The 21,921-nt window shown below is 48.5% G+C and overlaps 1 long non-coding RNA gene across 1 annotated transcript in view; it reads left to right on the top strand.

The window, feature by feature from the left end:
• The first annotated feature begins 9,234 nt into the window (after positions 1 to 9,234).
• The window catches only part of LOC115933101 (uncharacterized), a 29,857-nt gene continuing 17,170 nt past the window's right edge, over positions 9,235 to 21,921 (top strand). Inside the window, exons 1-3 of the long non-coding RNA XR_010131506.1 lie at positions 9,235 to 9,477; positions 14,597 to 14,763; positions 15,627 to 15,716. This is a non-coding gene — a long non-coding RNA (uncharacterized lncRNA). The remainder of the gene's footprint in view (positions 9,478 to 14,596; positions 14,764 to 15,626; positions 15,717 to 21,921) is intronic.

Raw genomic sequence — 21,921 nt, 5'->3', positions numbered from 1 at the left:
TACTTAAAGAGACTCTGCCTGGGTGCAGTCAGCTTTCTTCTAACCGTGAACTCACTTCTTCAGCAAACCATTCAGTTTGTGCCTCTGTTAAGAATTATGAAGCTTTTAAACTTCAATGCACTGAAAATCATGCCCCTTGAATTAAATGTGGATTGGCACTGACATGAATTGGCCACTCTCGGATATGTATCCTATATTATGGGCTCAACATATTAGCGGACTGAGAATCCTCCATTAGCTGCCTCTGACTGTGGCACTGACCAGATTGAGAATCCTCAGAGTCATCCATGGAAAAGAGAATCCTTAGGTTCATGGGGTTTTTGGAGACATTCAGGTGAGTGGAGGGGAGAAACAGGACTGGGGGTGGCCAGCCATTTCAACAATACTGGGAATGATTCGCATCTAAGTATAAAGGTCTGCATCACTCAAAACACCCTGCATGACAGGCTGACAGAAAGAAATCCAACCCCACAGTGGCTCCATAGCGACTCTTTAGTATACTTGGTAGTGAAGCTCTTTCAGGGAAGAAACGTCCACTCAAGGGACTCAGTGATGCTTCTCTGAGCTACAATAAACAGTGTACTGGACCCAGGTTTCTCTGAGTTCAATGTGATGATTACACTCAGCTGCTGCTCCAATGAGTTTAAATGAGCATGTGGCAATTTAGATGGGCCTGGCTGTGTGGTATGTTATATGTAAATCTGAACTATGTAAACATAAAGGGCATGTCTGAACTAGTGTGAGGGTGAGAGATCTTAGGGGCCCCACACCTCACACTCTTGTGCTTATTTGCTCCAGGAACCTCCAGGTTCTTCGAGTGAAAATCGACATAGATCCTTTCCTGGATAAATCATCCAAAGACCCAATCTCTGAGAAATACACACGTACATTTCTCCAGATAGACCATCCAGGGGAAAGACATATCTAGAACCTTATCTGTATTGGGTAAGGTAGTCCATCTCCATTACAGACCCTCCCAGCAGCCTTCCTTTATCATGAAAGTGGATAAAATTAGCCGATACTGAAATAATCCTATAATATTATAGCCAGAAAAGGGAAAGCATCAGTTTCATTTCTGGAGACTCTGCATATAGGTCACAGCCCAGAGAAAAAAAGGATGATTGAATTATTAGAATCAATTGTAAGAACATATAATACTTCCAGGATGCACACTTTGTTTTCTCACCAGTATAATCTGGGTTAAAGATGAAAGTGTGGCAGTGCACAGACTCTATCTGAGGAGGAGAACATAAGGAAACTGAAAGACAATGGCAGAGAAAAAGACAAGGACAGTAGGAAAATCTGAAGCCTCTGACATAAATTTTTTGAAGACAAGGTCTTGGCAAATCCATTGACCTCAGATTCTTTTATCATGGGGCATTTTCAGGGTTCCTAGCTGAGAAAAAAATTCATGCACTTCCCAAGTCTCCACTCGTATTCTGTTTGCCTTAGATCGCTAAGAGAAAAAAGCCATAAACCTAGGCCTAGTGTCTGTGTAGGAGGCGCTTTTATAGGCTAGAAAATAGTAAGAAAGGAGAATATGTGTTATTGGAATAGCATATACAAAGGTGTCTTTATTCGGACAGGTCTGTATCTGTACCTGCAGATATTCTCAGATGCAACATTCAACTGCAGGAGCCCAACGAAGAAACTAGGCATTCCCCAAATCCTACAAGTTTTTGTATTCATTGTGCGTCCACTGATTCAGGAAATGTGAAGCTTCAGAAAAGGGACTCCCTTCTGAGTCATAGAATCTTTTCTGTGGGTATCCCTCAGTAGGTTTAGTGAGGCTAATCAATTGTTAAAAGACATGGTGTCGGCAGCATATGGTGTCACTGGCAGAGAATTCTAAACCAGGACACAGCCACTTCATGCTGGGCTAGAGACTCTGAAGGAAAATATCTGTGAGCCCCGACAGAAACCTCATTGCAAGGCAAGAGCCTGGGTGAAAGGGGGCACTTGGGAGCCACCAAGCACAGGTTCCAGCCCTGGAGCAGGTGCACAGCTGGGGAGGAAGTTTCCTCTCAGGGCCTGGGTTTTCCTTTGTCAGGAAAAAACAATCTAAAATAACTGTTCAAAAAGTCGCTGACGTGCTTTAAATATTCTATCGCATCAAAACCATTCATATAACTTGAGGCACTGGAACTATTTTTTGAAGTGGGTTTCTAGAACTATAATATCTTAGTAGTGAGAATATGAAGGATGGGCATGTTTTTACTCATTCTATGGGTACAGATTAGTTGAAGAAACTTCATTCCTATGAATAAGAAATTCAGATTTTGGTGTTAAGTAATGTTGCTTACATTGTGTGAGTGACAGGGCAGTAGTGGATCTGAGAGTGTGGCAGGTGCACAGACCAAGTGAGTCAGAAATCAATATGGAAAGGTGAGGGTCTGTGGATATGAACTGAAAGTATGTAAATACTTGACAAAATACTAATAAACGGAGTTCAAAAATAACCCAAAATTGTTCTAAACACAAATTCCTTGACAATTACTTTGGGAGTAGAGAGTTCATCATGGACTCCAAACTCCTGCTTTATCTTCTTCTGATTCCCATTGTCTGTGAGATGAGAAAATCAGCTCTAATTATGCATCACAGGGCAAATCTGTAAACCAACAGTGTTCAATAGAATTGAAGATCCTGGGGGATCAGGACATGAGTCAGGTGCTGGAGACAGTGTCTCAGGAGCACCCAGTAGATCTCAGAGGTCCCTCCTGGACACTCATGTGGGACATAAGCGTCACTTTCTCAGAGTCACCAATGAGCTGTGCTGGTGCCTGATGGGTCCAGGAAAAAACCAAGGCACCTGCTCAGTGTGATGGAGAGTGATGGTTCCAAAAATGATCCAGGTGGTCTCTATGCTAATCCAATATAGGCTTACAGTGAGGAGCCTGTTCTGTATGGGCTTATTCTTCAGTGAAAGGATGTCTGTCCACAAATGTTTGTAAATGGAGCAGGGCATGCATTTCCTCAAGCAGGATTAGGACTTCAACCATCTTCATCTCACTCTTGTAAGGCTGATGTGTCATTTATCTTCCCTTTCTTATCACGGATTGGGCTTTGAGTTAAGAAAGGCTTTGTCTTATGAATATGCAAATATACTGATATCCACTGAGGTAAATATGTTCTGTGCCCTGAGAGAATCACCTGAGAGAATCCCCTGAGAGCACATCTCACCATGGGCTGGACCTGCAAGATCCTCTTCTTGGTGGCAGCAGCCACAGGTAAGGGGTTCCCAGGTCCCAGTACTGAGGAGGGGATTGAGTCCAGTCAAGGGGGCTTTCATCCATCCTGTGTCCTCCCCACAGGTGCCCACTTCCTGGTGCAGCTGGTGCAGTCTGGGGCTGAGGTGAAGAAGCCTGGGGCCTCAGTGAAGGTCTCCTGCAAGGCTTCTGGATACACCTTCACCTACTGCTACTTGCACTGGGTGCGATGGGCCCCTGGACAAGGGCTTGAGTGGACAGGATTTTAGTTATTTGAGATATTTTTCATACAACATTTATTCTGCAAGCAAATTTCAGGGATTGTAGAATGAATCACATTAACAAATCTGATACAGAACTTCCTCTGAATCAATCTTTGTAAACATCATTTTCTGAATCAACGTTGTAAATACTTCGGAACACAAGCACAAGTTCACATTTTAACTCTACTTTTATCTCTATTTTAAAAATGCCAAAAAATCTCATTTTGTGCATGTAACGTTTTGAATTCCCACCATCAATGCATGCCATTTCTTGTTTTTCCACATTCATGTTACCATTTATCATCATGAGTATTGTGAGTTTTAGCCATGCCGATAGGTGAGTAATGGCATCTAATATTTATTTAAATGCACATGTCCCAAATTAAAAAATTTATATTAAACAATTTTTGTATAATTTTTGCTGAGATGCCTTTCCTGATATTTGGTTCATTTTTATCTCCATTGTTTTCTTTTCATTAGTTGTAAGTTTACTTGCATATTGATTATAAAAGTCATTTAACAAATTGAAAGAATTGATTTAACAAATATATGACTTGGAAGTATTTTCTCCCAGTCTGTGGTTGCCTTTTTCTCTCTTATCAGTGGGTATTTCAAAAAATATGTGTGTGTGTGTGTGTGTGTGCACAAATTTAGACAAAAAACATAAAAAAAATTCATTCATAGATCATGTATTTGGCATTATATCTGAAGTCTCATTATAAAATACACTAATAGTGATTATTTATTCCATGTCTCTAATCTCAGGACACAATCAGCTCATGAGTGTTTAGCCTTCACCTATTGATTGGAGGAATATCTGCCTGAGATATTTGGAATACTTCTATAAGAAGACGTGTTCTTCCCATCGTTTCTTTGTTTAATCATCTATTAACATCCATATTGGTTTATGGATGTCTGTTTCATACTCTGAAGAAGATCCATGCTACAGTATTCATTTTCTTGTTCAAATCTCCACAGCTTTATTAGGTGCTGGGAGCTCATTTAGTTTGGATCCTGCATCCTTACAGCAAAGCTGATCCTTTTGTTTTTGAACACTTCCCTGTTTTCCTGATATTAAAATAGATTCTAAGCTTGTTTCTTTATCACCTTTTTCATACATAGAATTAGCCATTTATATAAAGATTGCTTGTTTCTGATTTTAAAGGATAGTGTTAAAATAAAATATTGTGATAATGGGTATGTGTGTTGTTAATGTGGTATAAGTACTTCTGGGACCTCTCAACCTTCTGTTCTAGTAAATGAGCATGTTTATATGAATCATGTTTATGGACCCATTGAAACTATGTATCTAATCTTCTGTAACTTGATTACATTAAAAATGAGCACACACTGGTCTCTCCACCCAACTATGCTGTGTTTTCTGTAGTCAAAATTCCAGGGCTTGGGTCTGCAGGACCTGGGTAGGCTGAGGGGACTTTCTCACTCACCATTGTCTGGACACTCCTGTTGTCTTCTGTGCATGGAGGCATTTGGAAAATGTAGTGGACATTAGCCATGAAGGGAATAATACTAGTTTTCTCCAATGGGATATTGATGTAGAGCTGATCTTGTGCTTCTCACACTATCTGAGTTTGGACTCTCACCTGTGACTTTGAGAAGAGCTGGGGATGGGCACTCCATTGTGCTGTGAGCTCTGGGTAAAAATAATTGTAGAATCTGGCTAGGCAGTTTAAGGTCAATACTACTGGCCTTCGGGAAAGACAGGCTGGAATTCCTGGGAAGATCTGCATCTGCCGTCCACCACGGAGCCCCATCGTCTTCTGTTATGCTGTCTTTGAATCAGTCCCAACTAGATTATCTAGAACACTCTTCATGACTTAGGAAAAAATAATGGCAGGCTCCACTAACACCTGTATTATGCCATGGGAGCAACACCTAGGCTAGTGTGTGATTGAATAGATGAGACTACGGTCTAGTCAAGGTGACAGGTAAAATTGATTGTTGCCATTATGATATTTTATTTTATATTTGGCAATATAATCATGCTCATATTATAAATATTTTCTGAGACGGAGTCTTGCTCTGTTGCCAGGCTGGAGAGTGCAGTGGCACGATCTCAGCTCACTGCAATGTCTTCCACCTCCCAGGTTCAAGCAATTCTCCTGCCTCAGCCTCCCGAGAAGCTGGGATTACAGGTGCGCGCCATCATGCCTGGCTAATTTTTGTATTTTTAGTATCGACGGGGTTTCACCATGTTGGCCAGTGTGGTCTCGATTTCCTGACTTCGTGATCTGCACACCTCGGCCTCCCAAAGTGCTGGGATTACAGGCATGAGCCACCACGCCCGGCCTAGTTTTATTAATGTCTGTCCATACCAGCAACTACATACCTATGGGGACATTAATTTACATCTGCAGACATATGTGTAAATACACAAGCCTATACATACATGTGTAGTCATTTATATTTAACATTATAACAAAATAATTCTAAAATATTTTCTAAAGAATTAAACTTAATGATGAGCTAAATATAAATTAGAGGAATCTATAATTGATTTCAACAATTCTCTATAGTTTACATAAATGGATGTCTATTTCTAAGCTTTAACATAGTGTATTCGTCATTTTAAAATAGTCAAGAAAAAATTACAAATGTCCTTGTCACAAAAAAGATAAGGATTTGACGATTTGAGGTAATATATATGTGAATTAACTCGATTCAATTATTCCATATTGCATTCACAAACCATAACATAGCTTTGTGCCCCATAAATAGATACAACCAAAATTTCTCAATTTTCAATGAAATTTTAATTATATATTTTTAAATCTGATGCCTCTCCTTGGATTAAGCCACCTCCTCAGGGTTACAGGGCTCTTCCATTTTCTCAACATGCTGTTATACCAGATGAGCACAAAAACATTAATTTCATTATGCTTAGCTTTAATTTTTCAAAACAACATAAAGGTGATAATTTTAACAATAGACGTATTACAACCTACTATACATGAGACCCTTTCCGTGCTTCAAGGTTTCTTCTCAGGACTTTACATGTATTGCAAATTTTCATTTTTCTCTGATATGGAATGCTGATTTCTCTTTATTACAGATTATCAGTTTATTTTTTAAATTTATCTCTTAAAATTAATTTTTTCAAAGTCCCACTCAAACCAGGGTATTATTAGAACTTTGAAGTGTAATAGTTGGACCAACTTTGAGAATACATTCAATTTAGTTCACGTGCTCTCAAGCATCTTTTTTTTTCTTTGAAAGTTGTTATCAGTTGTAATATCACACAAAATATTAGTAATTTATACTAATGACACAGGTTAAAATATTGTATAAATAATTTAATTACATTTCATTGGAAAAAAGGAATATATGTTCCTCATGTCTTGACTTTTTTCTTCTCTATGAAATGCATGCATATTAATTATTAAGTTTAAGATGTTACCTTTGTCTTTTTGATTTCTGGGATTTAATTTTAGTACATATACTTGAATGCATTTTATTAATTCATATAATAATGTTCATATGTTGGATAGGGTTTTAATATTAATTTTATTATTTACTGAATTTTAAACTATTCTATAGTTTTTTATTTTTTGTTTTTATGAGATAAAATTTACATATAATAAAATATGCATAGATCTGAAATGTATCACTAGAGAGTTTCTGGCAAATGTGAATACCCTTGTTCTCAATACCTAAGGTAGCTGAAGAGCAAGTCCATCCCCACGTCGCGGGTTTTCCCTGTTCTTGCGGTCAACTCCTGCAAGGGGAAATGTTTTGATTTCTGACACTACAGATCCATTTTTTTTCTGTTTTGAACTTTATATAAATGGAATCAAACATTATAGACCTTTTTTTCGAAAGGGGCTTTGATATTTTTGAGATTAATTCATACTATTTAATGTATAAAATTAGATCAACATATTGTCATTTATTCAGTTCGTAGACTGACTCTGATGTGAAACCTCAAAGTTTTCATGTACGTATGGAGAGAGAGAGAGGAAGGAGAAAGATTTTATATCTGAGTCAGTCCATTAAGTAAATAAATGAGAATATTTTGATTTATTCTCCTGTTGATGTACTTTAAATTTGTTTCCATTTTATGAATATTATAAGCAAAGCTGTTTCAAATATATTAGTGTAGATTTTCCTATATTGTTTCATTTTTGTTAAGAAAATATGAAGTATGTACTTCTTTTTTTATTTTTGATTACTATTTATTTCTATTTTAAATTTTACTTTAAGTTCTGGGATACATGTGCTGAACATGTAGGTTTCTTACATAAGTATACATGTGCCATGGTGGTTTGCTGCACCTATCAATCTGTCATCTAGGTTTGAAGCACCTCGTGCATTAGGTATTTGTCCTAATGCTCTCCCTCCCCTTTCCTAATGCTTTTTCTCCCCGACACATCCCAGTGTGTCATGTTCCCCTCCTTGTATCCATGTGTTCTCATTGTTCAACTCCCACTTATGAGTGAGAACATGTGGTGTTTGGTTTTCTGTTCCTGTGTTAGTTTGCTGAGGATGATGGCTTCCAGCTTCATCCATGTCCCTGCAAAGGACCTGAAATCATTCTTTTTTATGGCTGCATAGTAGTTCATGGTGTACATATGCCACATTTTTTCATCCAGTCTATCATTGATGGACACTTGAGTTGGTTCCACATCTTTGCTTACACCTCTACAGGTGTAAGCACTAGGCTGCTTTTCTCCTCGACCCCGCACCTCGTTCTCATACTAGGATTACCTGAGGTCAGGAGTTTGAGACCAGCCTGGCCAACAGGGCAAAACCTCATCTCTACTACAAATACAAAAATTAGCCGGGCATGGTGGCAGGCGCCTGTAATCCCAGCTACTTGGGAGGCTGAGGCAGAAGAGTTGCTTGAACCCAGCAGGCAGAGGTCGTAGTGAGCGGAGATTGTGCCACCGCACTCCAGGCTGGGTGACAAGAGCAAGACTCTATCTCAAAATAAACAAATAAACAAAATAAAATAACAAAAGACAGTTCCCAGAAGAAGGGAACTGAGCTATGAGACATCCTTTGAATGCATCACTTGACAAAGGGTTGAGAACACCCACGAGGTCAGGAGATGGAGACCATCCTGGCTAACACGGTGAAACCCCACCTCTACTAAAAATACAAAAATCAGCAGGTGGTGGCGGGCGCCTATAGTCTCAGCTGCTCGGGAGGCTGAGGCAGGAGAATGGCGTGAACCCGGGAGGTGGAGCTTGCAGTGAGCCGAGATCGCGCCACAGCACTCCAGCCTCGGTGACAGAGCGAGACTGTCTCAAAAAAAAAAAAAAAAAAAAAAGATTTAGGAGAAACAAGTCCCGAAGCCCTGACCCTAACATGCAAGGGTTAGTGGAGATGTGGGACTTCAACTCAGCTTCTCCGTTGAGTCTGGCTGTCTCCGGGACGCAGGCACCTGCTTGCACACCTCCACGGTGGCGATCCCGCCCCCTTAGTAGCGTCCTTAGCTCGGCACTTCTTGCAGGGAAGTTCCTCTTGGCCCAGACCCTCGTCCTAGGCCCCGCGTGGTGGGGGAAGCGAAAGGGGCAGCGTGGGGAAGTGGCCGAGGGGTCGGGTCCGGGGTGGTCTGCAGAGAGGCAGGCGGCGGTGCGGAGCCGGGAACCACGCGCTCACCCGCGGAGTCGGACGGGCCCGGCGGGGGTGGGCGAGACACTGGGAACAGCGGCCAGCTCCAGAGGGCGCGAGGCGGGGCGCGCGGGGAGGGAGGGGAGGGGGGCGCGGCGAACGCGCGCGTGCGCAGTTCGTGTGTGGGCCCGCGGGGGCGCGCGCGGCTGGGGGGCAGTGAGGGTCGCCTCGGCGGCGAGCAGCACGGCGGGAACATAGCGCGCGGAACTGGCGCGCGCGCCTAGCTGGCGGGACCCTTAGCTCGAGGAGGACGCGGCCCGGACCCGGTGGATGTGGAGCAGTCGCCGCTGCGGGCGCCCAAGCCGACCCAAGGGCCGACCCCCGCAAGGAGCTGAAGGAGGTGGGAGCCCCAGTCGCCGCGGGCGTCGGCGCCGGTGAGTGCGTGAGGGGCTCGGGCCGGGAGACTTTCTTTGTGAAACTCCGGCGGTGGGAGCCGGGCCGGGCCTCAGCGGCTGAGGAGTGCCTGTGAGGCGGAAGGCGTCTCGCAGTCCGGGTTCCATCCCAGCCGCTAGCCGTCAGGCGGCGGGACCTGGTCCGCCGCCTGCCTGCCTCAGTTTCCACGGGAGTGTGTGCGGGTGTGTGAGGGTGTGTATGGGTGTTGGCCTGCGCACACCGGAGGGGGGTCGGTATACTGTCAGCGCCTAATGCGCGCGGCGCCTCCCCCCTCCCCCCAGTCCCCGTGGGGCGGAACCTGGGGACTGGAGTCCACCGGAGCAGTAGGCGGCACCCGCGGGGAGACAGGTGTCCGCACAGCCCGGGAGGCTCAGGTGCTACCTTTCCCTGGTGGGGTTTGTGAGGAGTGAGCTCTTCGTTCCCGGAGGCGAGCAAGTCTGTCGGTGGCTCATCACAGAGCGCCGTTTTGGAAAGCGTTCCACCCACCTCAGCTTCGTGCTGTGTTTGGGCCACTAGTCAGGGGGAAGGATGCTGAGCGACATGGACTTTAGAGGTGAGGCTCCCGCTGGACGGGATGGGTCTGGGCTCTCGAGCTTACCCCCACCCTTTGCTCCCAAACCCGTTAGAGCGTAGGAATCATTGGGAGCACCTGATAAAAATGCCACGGATGGTGGCTCACCTAAGCAGGGAAGCCGATTTGGAACTTAAACAAGCTCCCAAGTTGTGATCAGTCGAGCTTGGCAAGCGCTGTTTTAGAGAGTAGGCTTCCTGCAAGCAGGAGCCGGTGTTGTGTATACCTCACCATGGCATCTTGGTACCTGGCATGGTGCCGGGCACACGGTAGATGATCAGAAAATATCTGTAGAAAGTCTAAATTATTAGGGAGAGTGCAGCATAGGAGTTCTTGAGACATTTTCGGGAGCTTCTTGAGATTAATATCTGTCAGATTTGTTTTACAGTATATTTTTCTCAGCTCCCAACTTTTGTGATTGTTTTTAATGCCATGTTTTCAGTATGTTCTAGGCAAAAGCAGGGTATATGTTGCTTAGTATACACTATCGACTAGGCCGGTTGTGGTGGCTCACTCCTGTAATCTCAGCACTTTGGGAGGCAGATTGCTTGAGCCCAGGGGCTTGAGGCTGTAGTGAGCCAAGGAGTTAGAGACCAGTGTGGGAAACATAGCGAGGCTCGTCTCCGCAAAAATTAGCTGGGTGTGGTAACGTGCACTTGCAGTCCCAGCTACTCTGGAGGCTGAGGTGGGAGGATCGCTTGAGCTCAGGAAGTACAAGTTGCAGTGAGCCAGGGTTGTGCCACTGCATTCCATCCTGGATAACACAGCGAAACCCAGTCTCTTAAATAAGTAAATAAATACATAAATGATTATGTATACTCCAGCTAGGTTAAAATGAATTCTGAATCAAAATTCTAAATTAAAATATGCATGTTTCTTTGTCTTCATCATTTGAGAACACTAGGCTTTTAGGATTTCATTCCATTGAGGCAGGTAAATATCTACATTTTTGACAAAGCAAATATGAATTACTGTTAGTTCAAGAAAAGTGGGAATTTGCTTAAACCTGAGTATTTGTAGTCTTTGTGACTTTTTTAAATTTTAAATTTAAATTTTCTTTTTTTTTTTCTTTTTTTTTGAGATGGGGTCTCACTCTGTCATCCAGGCTGGAGTGCAGTAGCACAATCTCAGGTCACTACAAGCTCCACCTCCCAAATTCAAACGATTCCCCTGCCTCAGCCTCTGGTGTAGCTGGCATTACAAGTGTGTGCCACCACGCCCAGCTAATTTATGTATTTTTAGTAGAGAGGAGGTTTCACTGTGTTGCCCAGGCTGGTCCCAAACTCCTTGACCTCAAGTGATCTGCCCACCTTGGCCTCCCAAAGTGCTGGGATTACAGATGTGAGCCACAGCACCTGGCCTTATTTTTATTTTTTTGAGACAGACTCTCAGTCTGTCGCCCAGGTTGGAGTGCTGTGGCATGATCTCCACTCACTGCAACCTCCACCTCCCAGATTCCAGCGATTCTAATGCCTCAGCCTCCTGAGTAGCTGGGGTTACTAGACCCAGGTAATTTTTGTTGTATTTTTTTAGTAGAGACTGGGTTTCCCTATGTTGGCCAGGCTGCTCTGGAACTCCTGGCCTCTAGTGATCCACCTGCCTCGTCCTCCCAAAGTGCTGGAATTACAGGCATGAGCCACTGCCCCCAGCCAGTCTTTGTGATATTTTGAAATTGACGTTTATATTTTGTTCAGAGTCAAAGCTAAAATAGAATTGTTTGAAAATTAATATTTCAGGAACTATTTTTTAATTAAGTTGAATTTTATTTTATTAGTTTCATTTCAGTAGGGTTTTAACCTAAAATATATATATATACATATACACATAAATATGTATATATATATGTTTTATTTTATTTATTTATTTTTTTTCCTGAGACGGAGTCTTGCTCTGTCACCCAGGCTGGAGTGCAGTGGAATGATCTTGGCCTCACTGCAGCCTCCACCCTCCCGGCTCAAGCAATTCTCCTTCCTCAGCCTCCCAAGTAGCTGGAACTACAGGTGCCCGCCACTACACCTGGCTAATTTTTATATTTTTAGTAGAGATGGGGTTTCACCATGTTGTCCAGGCTGGTTTTGAACTCCTGATCTCAAATGATCTGCCCTCCTTGGCCTCCCAAAGTGCTGGGATTACAGGTGTGAGCCCCCGTGCCTGGCCTAAAAAATATTTTTAAAGACAGGATCTAGCTATGTTGCCTCAGCTGGTCTTGAACTCCCAGTCTTGGCCTCAAGTGATCCTTCTTCCTCAGCCTTCTGAATAGCTGGAAGCACAGCTGTGAGCCAGCACACATGGCTTTTTTTATTTCTAATAAAAAAGTTAATAGAGTTTCTTGTTTCACTGGACAAAATATGCATATATAGGAAGGAAAGACTTTTGGACTTGAGATTGCACTGAAGAAGAAAAATGGAAAAATTAAGCATTTTAGTCTCTCAGTGTGTTATTTTTGTAGCTTATACAGATATGTCTTTTTAAAGTGTCTTTAAAAAGCTTTATTGAGATAAAGATAAATGAGATAAATTCACCTACCATGAAATCAACCCCTTGAGTGCAGAATTTTGTGGTTTATAGTATGTTCACAGAATCGCACAAACAGGACAGGTATCTAGATACTTTCAGACCATTTTCATCAGTCCACAAGAAATCCCATACCCATTAGCAATCATCCTTATTCCCTTTTCCCCTAGTCCCTGGCAATAACTAGCTTACTTTCTGTCTCTGAGTTTAGCTGTTCTGGAGGTTTCACAGAATGAAATCTTACTACATATGGTCTTTTGTGATTGACTTCTTTCACTTGGCACAGTGTTTTCAAGGTTTATCCATGCTGTAGCGTGTATCAACACTTCATTCTTTTTTAATGCTGAGTAATCTTTTGAATGGCTATACCATATTTTATCAGTTCCTCTGTTGATAGGCACTTGAGTTTTTTCCCCAATTTTTGGCTATTATGCACAATGCTGCTGTGAACATTTGTGTACAAATTTTAGTGTGGATGTGTATTTTCATTTCCCTTGGGTATATCCCTAAGGAATACACTATCTGGGTCATATGATAATTGTTTAAGACTACAGGCACGTGCCACCACACCTGGCAAATATTTAAAAATTTTTTGTAGATAAAGGGTCTTGCTATTTTGCCCAGGCTGATCTTGAACTCCTGGCCTCAAGAGATCCTCTCACCTCAGCCTCCCAGAAAGTGTTAGCATTACAGATGTGAGTCACTGCACCTGTAAAAGAGGCTCATACCTCTTTTTATGTATTTTTTTTTTTTTGAGACAGGCTTTCACTCTGTTGCCCAGGCTGGAGTGCAGTGGTGGGATCACAGGTCACTGCAGCCTGGACCTCTCTCCATATGATTCTAGCTGTGGGTGTCTTTCCTGTAGTTTTTATTATGTTGTGGTATGTTTCTTCTGTACCCGTTTATTTGAGGATTAATAGCATGAAGGGATGTTGAATTTCATCAAATGCTTTTTCAGTTTCAGTTGACATGATCATACTGTTTTTGTCGTTTATTTGGTTGATATGATGTATCACATTGTATGTTGAGTGACCCTTGCATCCCAGGGATACATCCCACTTGATCATGATGAATTATCTTTTTAATGTTTTACTGAATTTGATTCACTGGTATTTCGTTGAGAATTTTTGCATCAATATTAGAGATACTGGCCTGTAGTTTCCTTCTTTGATGCCTTTGTCTGATTTTGGTATCACAGTAATAATGGTCTCATAGAATAAGTTTGGAAGTATTCCCTCCTGTTTTTCAAAATAGTTTGAGTAGGATTTGTACTAGGTCATTAAATTGTTTGGTGTGAAGCCATCAGCAGTGAAGACATCAGTTCCTGGGCTTTTCTTTACTGGGAGACTTTTTCTGATGGCTTCAATCTCATTACTTGTTACCAATCTGTTCTGGTCTTGGATGTTTTCATTGTTCAACCTAAGTAGGTTGTATGCATCTAGGAATTTGCCAATTTCTACTAGGCTTTCCAATTTATTGGCATATAATAGCCAGTTATGATCCTTTGAATTTCTGAAGTATTAGTTGTAATGTCTCCCTTTTTTAATCTGTTGATTTTATTTATTTGAATCTTGTCTCTTTTTTCTTAGTTAGCCTGGTTAAAAGTTTGTCCATTTTGTTTTGCTTTCCAGAAAACCAACTTTTCATTTCATCTTGTGTGTTTTTCCTTTCAATTTTATTTCTGCTACGATCTTATTTATTTTTCTTATTTTTGGTTTAGTTTGTTGTTATTTTACTGGTTATTTAAGATGTATTGTTTGTTTGAAGTTTTTCTTTTGTTTGGATGGTAGGCACTTATAGCTGTAAATCTCTGCCTTTGTATTGCTTTCTGCATCACAAGTTTTGGTATCCTGTGTTGTCGTTACCCCTTGTTTCATGAAATTTTTGAATTTCTGTCTTAGTATCTTCATTGACCCGCTAGTCATTTATTCAGGAGGGTAGTGTTTAACTTCCATGCGATTGTATTGTTTCCAAAATTACTCTTCTTATTGATATCTAGTTTTATTCCTTTGTAGTCAAAGAAGATGGCCACGGAGACAGCAGTGTGGTCAGAGTGGTAGGAGCTGGCCATCGGCGAGAGCTGCTCCATGTCTGGCTGCTGGGTGCTAGAGCCTGTGGCCCACTGGCTTGCCTCACTGTGGTTGGTGGTGGCGGTGACAGAGACTGCAGCATGAAGAGAGTGGTAGGACAGGGGCTATCCAGGGCTGCACCTTTCACAGTGTGGGGTGGGTTGGGGGTGCTATCCAGGGTGTCATTGCCTGCATTAGGGGTACTGGTTGGTAGCACTGTACAGGGCTGCACTTCCCATGGCAGTGAGGGTGGGTTATGGGCACTTTCTGGGGCTGCAATGCCCGTGGAGGAGGACAGGTTAGGGCACTATCAGGTATACGCTACTAGCGGCATTGGGGGATGGAGGTGGGGGGCGCTATTGAGGGCAGGACTAGCCGTGGAGCGGGGGCGAGTTCGGTGCTATCAGGGGCTGCACTGCTGGCAGTGGTCAGCAGAGTTGGCATCCAAGGAAGGAGTGGTTCTCCTCTCCCTGACCCCACACTCCAGAGGGCGACCCACTCTTGGTCATACTGGAATGTGGCAGGCACGCAGCGTTTGCGTGGGAATCCTGAGCACGGCAGAGCCACCACACCCACCATGGTTCCTGGGCCTGTGCACTGTGGGTCTGTGCCTCAGAGGCTGCCAGGCACCCCTGGGGACACCATGGGGGACAGGGCCCTGTGTGTGGAGGCGTCTGGAACAGGAATTGTCACCTGGGTGCAGAGGGCTGGCTGGGTCTGAATTTTTCTGCTTCTCCTGCTCCCCGAGGAGTGCAGCCCCGGTGGGCCCAATGGTTCCTGTGGAGTGGGGAGCTGGGTGCTGTGGTGTCTCCAGCACCCACCCCAGACCCCAGTTCCCGGCCAGCTTGGGCCAAAAGGAGAGGCTGGACTTTGGAGGGTGGGTGTGAGTGCCTTTGCTGAAACTGGCCCCTGCCACCCAGTGGCCAGCATGACAAGTTGAGGCTCTAACCCTTCCACCCCTCACATCTTCCTCTAGGCTTTTCTGGCTTTGCCCACCCAGCTGCTCCGTGCCAGGAGGAGGAGGAGACACCTAGAGCCTGCGACACCACGACTTGCCTCACTGCGGGTGGGTGGCAGCGACAGAGACTGCAGTGTGCCAGAGCGGTAGGAGAGCGGCCGCGCTAGGAGGGCAGGCGGCTGCAGCCAGGGTTGGGGGTCAGGCTTACAGCGATGGACGGGCTGCAGCAGTGGCCAGGTGGTAGGCGCCTTGTAGGGCAGGCTGGTGCATTGGCAATGGGCCTGGCTTTGCCCTGCATTGCCCTGTACCTGCCCTACTGTTACATGGACTGTCTCGGCCGTGTCCTGCTCTGGTCCCATCCTGACCCTGTCTTGGCCCTGTGCTACCCTGTCCCTGCCCTGGTCTTGCCCTGGCACTGGCCCTGCCCTGAACCGGCACTGGCCTGACCTTGGCTCTGGCCCTGGCTCTGGCCCTACCCCTTGTCCTGACCCTGGTCATGTCATGGCACTGGCCCTGCCAGTGGTCATGGTCCTACTCCTGTTCTGGCCCTGACCTGGCCTTGGACATGTCCTGGTCTTGCTTTGGCCCATCCCTGCCCTGGCCCTACCATGGGCCTGCCTTTTCTGCCCTCTCCTGGCACTGACCTTGCCCTGTCATGGCCCAGTGGTGCCATTGCCCTGCCTTACCCTGCACTGGTTGTGCCTCGGCCCCGCTTGGTGCTGGCCACTCCCTGGACCTGCCCAGACCCTGCCTCGACTTTTGCCCTGCCCTCACTACGGCCTGGCCCTGGCCCTAGCCCTGGTCCTGCCATATCCCTGGCCCTGCCCTTATCCAGGCCCTGCCCCTGCTGCTGCCCTGGCCCTGGCCTGGAACCTGGTCCTGTCAAGGACCTGCCCTGACTCTGCCATGGTCCTGGCCCTGCTCTGCCTTGTTCCTGGCCCTGACCCTTTCCTGGCTCTGCACTGGCCTCTCCCTGGCCCTGAGCTGGCAGTGGTCTGCCCCTGGTCTGGCCATCACCATGCCCTGCTGTGCTCTGGATGTGTCATCACCCTGCCCTGGCCCTACTCTGCCTTTGACCCTGCCCTGGCCTTACCTTGGCCCTCACCCTAGTCTTCGCTAGGCCCTGTTCTGGAGCTGGCCCTAGCACAGACCTGGCCCTGACCCTGGCCCTGGTCTTTGTCCTGCCATAGCCCTGGCCCTGAAGTGGACTTGGAGGTGTCCTGGCCCCGGCGTAACATGGCTCTGCATTGGCCTGTCCCTGCCCTGCCCCTACCATTGCCTTGCCCTGCTCTGCCCTGTCCCAGTACTGACCCGGCCATGCTATTTCCCTGCCCCACCCTGCCTTGGCTGTGCCCTGGCTCAGTTCTGGCCCTGGCCCCGGCCCTGCCCTGGACATGTTCTAACACTGCCTCAGCCTTGGCACTAGCCTGGCTCTTTCTTGGCATCAGTCCTGCTCTCTCTGTGGACCGGCTCTTGTCCTGTCCTCTACTGGCCATACCATGCCCTGCCCTGCCCTGCCCTGACTCAGCCCTGGCTCAGCCCTGGCCCAGCCTTGGCCTTGGCATTGCCCCTGGTCCTGCCATATTTCTTGCCCTGTCCCTACCCTGGCCTTGGCCCTGACCCTTACCTTGCTCTGGCCCTGCCCTTGCCCTAACACAGCCCCTGGCCCTGTCATGGCCCTGCCCTGGACCTGTCCTGGCCCTGGCCCTGGCCCCTCCCTGCTTGAGACCTTGCCCTGGTTCTCCTCTGGCCCTGACCCTGAAATGCCTGGCCCTACCCTGGCCTTGCACTGCTCTGGCCCTTGCCCTGACTGTGGTCCTGTCACTGGCCTAGCGCCAGCCCTGTTGCTGGTCTTACCATGGCCCAGACCCTGCCTTGGCCCTGCCCTGACACTGTCCTGGACCCTGGCTGTACCAAGATCCTGCACTGTCCTTGCCCTTGTTTTGCTCCTGCCCCAAACCTGGTCCTGCCCAGGCCCAGGCCCTGGTCCTCCCCTGGCTGTTCCCTGGCCCTGCCCAGGTCTTGGCACTGGCCTGGCCCTGCCCTGCCTTGGCCCTATGCTTTCCTGGCCCTGCCTTGACGGCCCTGGTCCTGCCTTGGCCCTAGCCTGGCTTTGACCCTGCCCTGGCCCCACCTTGGCCTTCATCCTAGCCTTACCTGGGAACTGTGTTGTACCTGGCCATAGCACAGACCTGGCTGTGGCCCTGGCCCTGCCATGGCCCTGCCCCAGACCCTAGCCCTGCCAGGTACCTGTTCTGGCCCTGCTCTGGGCCTGGCTTTGTCCCTGGTTCTTAGATGACCCTGGCCCTGCCCCTGCCCTTGTCCTTGCCCTGGCACTGGCCTTGGACATGTCCGTGGTCCTAACCCTGGCCCTGCCCTGGAGCTGCCACTGTCTTGGCCCTGCCCTGGCTCTGGCCCTGCCCCGGCCCTGGCCCTGCCCCGGCCCCAGCCGTAGACCTGCCCTGGTTGGTCATGCCCTACCTTAACACTGTGCTACCCTGGACCTACTCCACCCTGCCCTGGCCCTGCCCTCCCTTTGGCCCTGCCCTGACCCCACCTTGGCCCTCACACTGGCCCTAGCACATACCTGGTCCTATCTGTGGCATTGGCCTGGCATTGACCCCTGCTCCTGACCCTGCTCCTGCCATGGCCCTGGCCCTGCCAATGACCCTGACAGCCCTGGCCCTGGCTCTGTCTTGGCCCTGGCCCTGAACTGGCCCTGCCCTGACCCTGGCCCTGAATTGGATTTGCAGGTGTCTTGTCCCTAATTTAACTTGGCCCTACCATGGCCCTGTCCCTCTCCTGGCTCTGTCCTGGTCTTGTGCTGACCCTGACCCAGACCTTGGCCCTGCCCCAGCCTTGTCCTTGACCTGGCCATGGCCCTGCCTCTGCCCTGGACCAGCGCTGTCACTGGCATGGACCCTGGCCCTGGCCCTTTGCTACTTAAGGCCATACCCTGTCCCAGCCCTGGTCTGACCCTGTCCTGGCCCTAATTTGGCCTGGCTCTACCCTGGCATGCTATTCTGGCCTTAGCCCTGTCCCTGTCCCTGTCCCTGTCCTGGCCCTAGCCCCATTGCTGGTCCTGCCATGGCTCTTATCCTGACATTGCCCTTTCCTGGTCCTGGCCCTGGCCCTGTCCCAGCCCTGTTCTGGCCCTGGTCTGAACCCTGGCCCTGCAATGGACCCTCCTTGGTCCTACCCAGACCCTGGTTCTGGCCCTACCTCTGCCCTGGCCATACCTTTGCCCTGGCCTGGACCCCGGTACTGGTCCTTGTCCTGCCCCAGCCGTGGCCCTGGCCCTGCTCTGCCTGTGCTCTGTTCTATCCTGGGCTGGCCCTGCCATGGCCTGGTCTTGCCATTGCCCTGCCCTAGCCTGCCCTGCTTGTGCCCTAGATCTGCCCCGGCCTTTGCCCCTGTCTTGGTTCCAGCCTTGACTCAGCCCTGGACCTTCCCTGACCTTGCCTCAGCCCTGGCACTACCCTGGCCTTGGCTTGGCATTTGCTCTACTCTCTCTATGGCCTGGCTCTGGTCCTGCCCTGCTCTGCTCTTGTTCTGTCCTGGCACAGCCCTGGCCCTGCCGTATCACTGGCTCTGGTCCTGCCCTTATGCAGGCCTGACCCTGCCCCTGCCTTGGCTTTGGCCTGGACCTTGGCTGTACAGTGACCCTGCCATGACCCTTTCCTGGCCCTGGCCTGGAACTTGGCCCTGCCAAGGACTCGCCCTGGCTCTGTCATGGCCCTGGCCCTTTCCTGGATTTGGATGTGTCCTTTCCCTTATTTGCCCCGGCCCTTCCCTGGCTCTGCCATACCCCTTCTCTGGGGTAGGGCCAGGGTCAGGACCAGGGTAGGGCCATGGTAAGGCCTGAAGATGGGAAGGGCTGGGGCAGCAGCAGGACCAGGGAAGGGTCAGGGCCAGTGATGTGGTAGGACTAGGGGCAGAGCCGGCACTAGGGCTGAGCCGGGGCAGAGCAGGAGAGATTACATTAGGCTATTACATAAAATTTTTATTTTAGATTTTTAAGATAACTGTAGTAGTGGTAATAATGTCTATACTATGTTGTTTGTAATAGTAATAATGTTTGCAGTAGATAATCACTAAATTTTAACTAATACTATCTTTGCTTCCAGTAGTGTTCTATGAGTACAATTTTATCAATATGTAAATATGTGAGGCATTGATTCTCACAATAATTCTATGTGCTAGGTACTTAAAGCATCCCCATTTTCCAAATGTAGGAAACAGGCATAAAGAAGTTAAATACTTGGCCAGATTACTCCTGTAATCCCAGCACTTTGGGAGGCCAAGGCAGGCAAATGGCTTGAGCTCAGGAGTTTGGAACCAGCCTGGGCAACATTGTGAAACCCCATCTCTACTAAAAATGCACAAAAAGAGCTGATTGAAGTTTCTTGTAGGATTCTGGTTATAAAACACTGGTCAAACACACAGGGCATGGATAGGGCAGGGCCAGGGACAAGGTCAGGTCAGGAAGGGGCCAGGGCCAAGGCAGGGCCAGAGCTGGACTTGGAGGTGTCCTGGTCTGATTTGCCCTGTCCCAACGTTGGCCCAGCCCTGCTCTGGCACTTCCTGTCATGCCCTGTCCCTGGTCTGAGCATTGGCCCTGGCCCTGTCCTGCTTCTGGCCCTGCCCCAGAGTTGACCAGGCACTGCCATGGCCCAGTCCTGCATTGCCCTGCCCTCTTCTGCCCTGGTGCTGCCATGGCCCTGCTTGGGCCCTAGCTCTGCCTCGACTCTGGACCTGCCCTGACTCTGCTCAGCCCTGGATCTACCCTGACTCTGCCTTGGTGTTGCCCTCCCATCTCTATGGCCTGGCTCTGGCCCTGCCTTGCACAGGCCATGCTCTGCCCTGCATGTCCCAGCCTGGGCCCAGCCCTTGCCCTACCATATTTCTGACCCCAGCCGTACCCTTGTTCTGGCCTTGACCCTGCCGTGGCACTCTCCTGGCCCTTCCTTGGTCCTGCCCTGCCCTTCCATGCCCTGGTCTTTCCCTCACCCTGCACTGGTCCTGCCCTGCCCTGGCAGTGCCTTGGCCCTGGCCCTGCCTTCTCCCTGGCCTTGCCCTTTCCCTGCCCTGGCCTGACCCCAGGCCTACCGAGTCCATGAAATGACCCTGGACCTGCCTTGCCATCATCTGTCCTGGCCCTGTATTGTCCCCACCATGCTCTGGTCCAGCGCTTACCCTGGCCCTGTTGCTAGTCCTGCCACTGCTATGGCCCTGCCCTGTTTTTGGCCATGACCTGTGCTACCCTAGCCCTGCCCCGCCTTGGCCTTGGCCCTACTGTGGCCTTTTCCTACCCTGGCCTGTCCATACACTGGCCATTTCTACCCTGGCCTTGCCCTTCCCTGGTCTTGCCCTGCCCTGGCCTTGCCCTGCCCTGGGCTTGGCTTTGCCTTATCCTGGTCCTGGTTCTGCCCTGGCCCTGCCCTTTCTCTGGATCCTCTCTGGTTCTGCCTTCTCCCTGGCCCTGCCCTTGCTCTGGCCCTGTTCCTGGCTCAGCCTTGACCCTGGCCCTGGCTCTGACAATCCCCAGGCCCCACACTGGCCATGCTTGGCCCTGGCCCTGTGCTATCTTAGTACAGGGCCTTGGCTTTGGCCCTGTGCTATCTTAGTCCTGCCCTGGCCCTGAACTTGCCCTGGCCCTGAACTTACCCTGGCCCTACCCTCACCCTACACTGACCCTGCCCTACCCTGGCCTTGCGCTGACCTGGCCCTGCCTTTGGCCTGCCCTGGCTCTGGTTCTGCCCTGGCCTTGCCCTTGCCCTGGACCCTCCCTGGCCATGTTTTTACTGTGGTCCTTCTCTGGCCTTGCCCTTGCCCTTTCCCCTTTCTGGTCCTGCCATGTTTCTGGCCCTGCCCTGTCCATGTCCTGGACCTGACTCTGGCCCTGGACCTCCCTGTCCCTGCCCTGCCACACCCTGGCCCGTTCCTTGCTCTACACTGACCCTGCCCTGCCTTGGCCCTGTGCTACCCTAGCACTGCCCTGGCCTTCTGCTGGCCCTGATCCTGCCATGGCCCTGGCCCTGCCATGTCCCTGCCCTGGCCCTGGTTCTGCCCTACTTCTGGCCCTGGCCTTGGTCCTCTTATGTCCCTGGCTGTGACCCTGCCCCTGGTTTTTCTCTGGCCATGACCCTGCCCCGGTTCTGTCCTATCCCTGGCCCTGTCTCAGTTCTGTCCTAGCCCTGGCCTTTCACAGTACTTTATGCTTAGTAAGGGCTCCATAGTGTCTGTGAGTTGAATGTTGTGTTCATAGTATCTGCCAAAACAGAAAGAAAAAAAACAAAATCTGAAGATGAGA

This window comes from Gorilla gorilla, chromosome 18 (genome assembly GCF_029281585.2).
Source record: "Gorilla gorilla gorilla isolate KB3781 chromosome 18, NHGRI_mGorGor1-v2.1_pri, whole genome shotgun sequence".
NCBI classification, from domain to species: domain Eukaryota; kingdom Metazoa; phylum Chordata; class Mammalia; order Primates; family Hominidae; genus Gorilla; species Gorilla gorilla.
The sequence above is the reverse complement of the archived record's forward strand: the minus strand, read 5'-3'. Positions and strand labels throughout refer to the sequence as shown.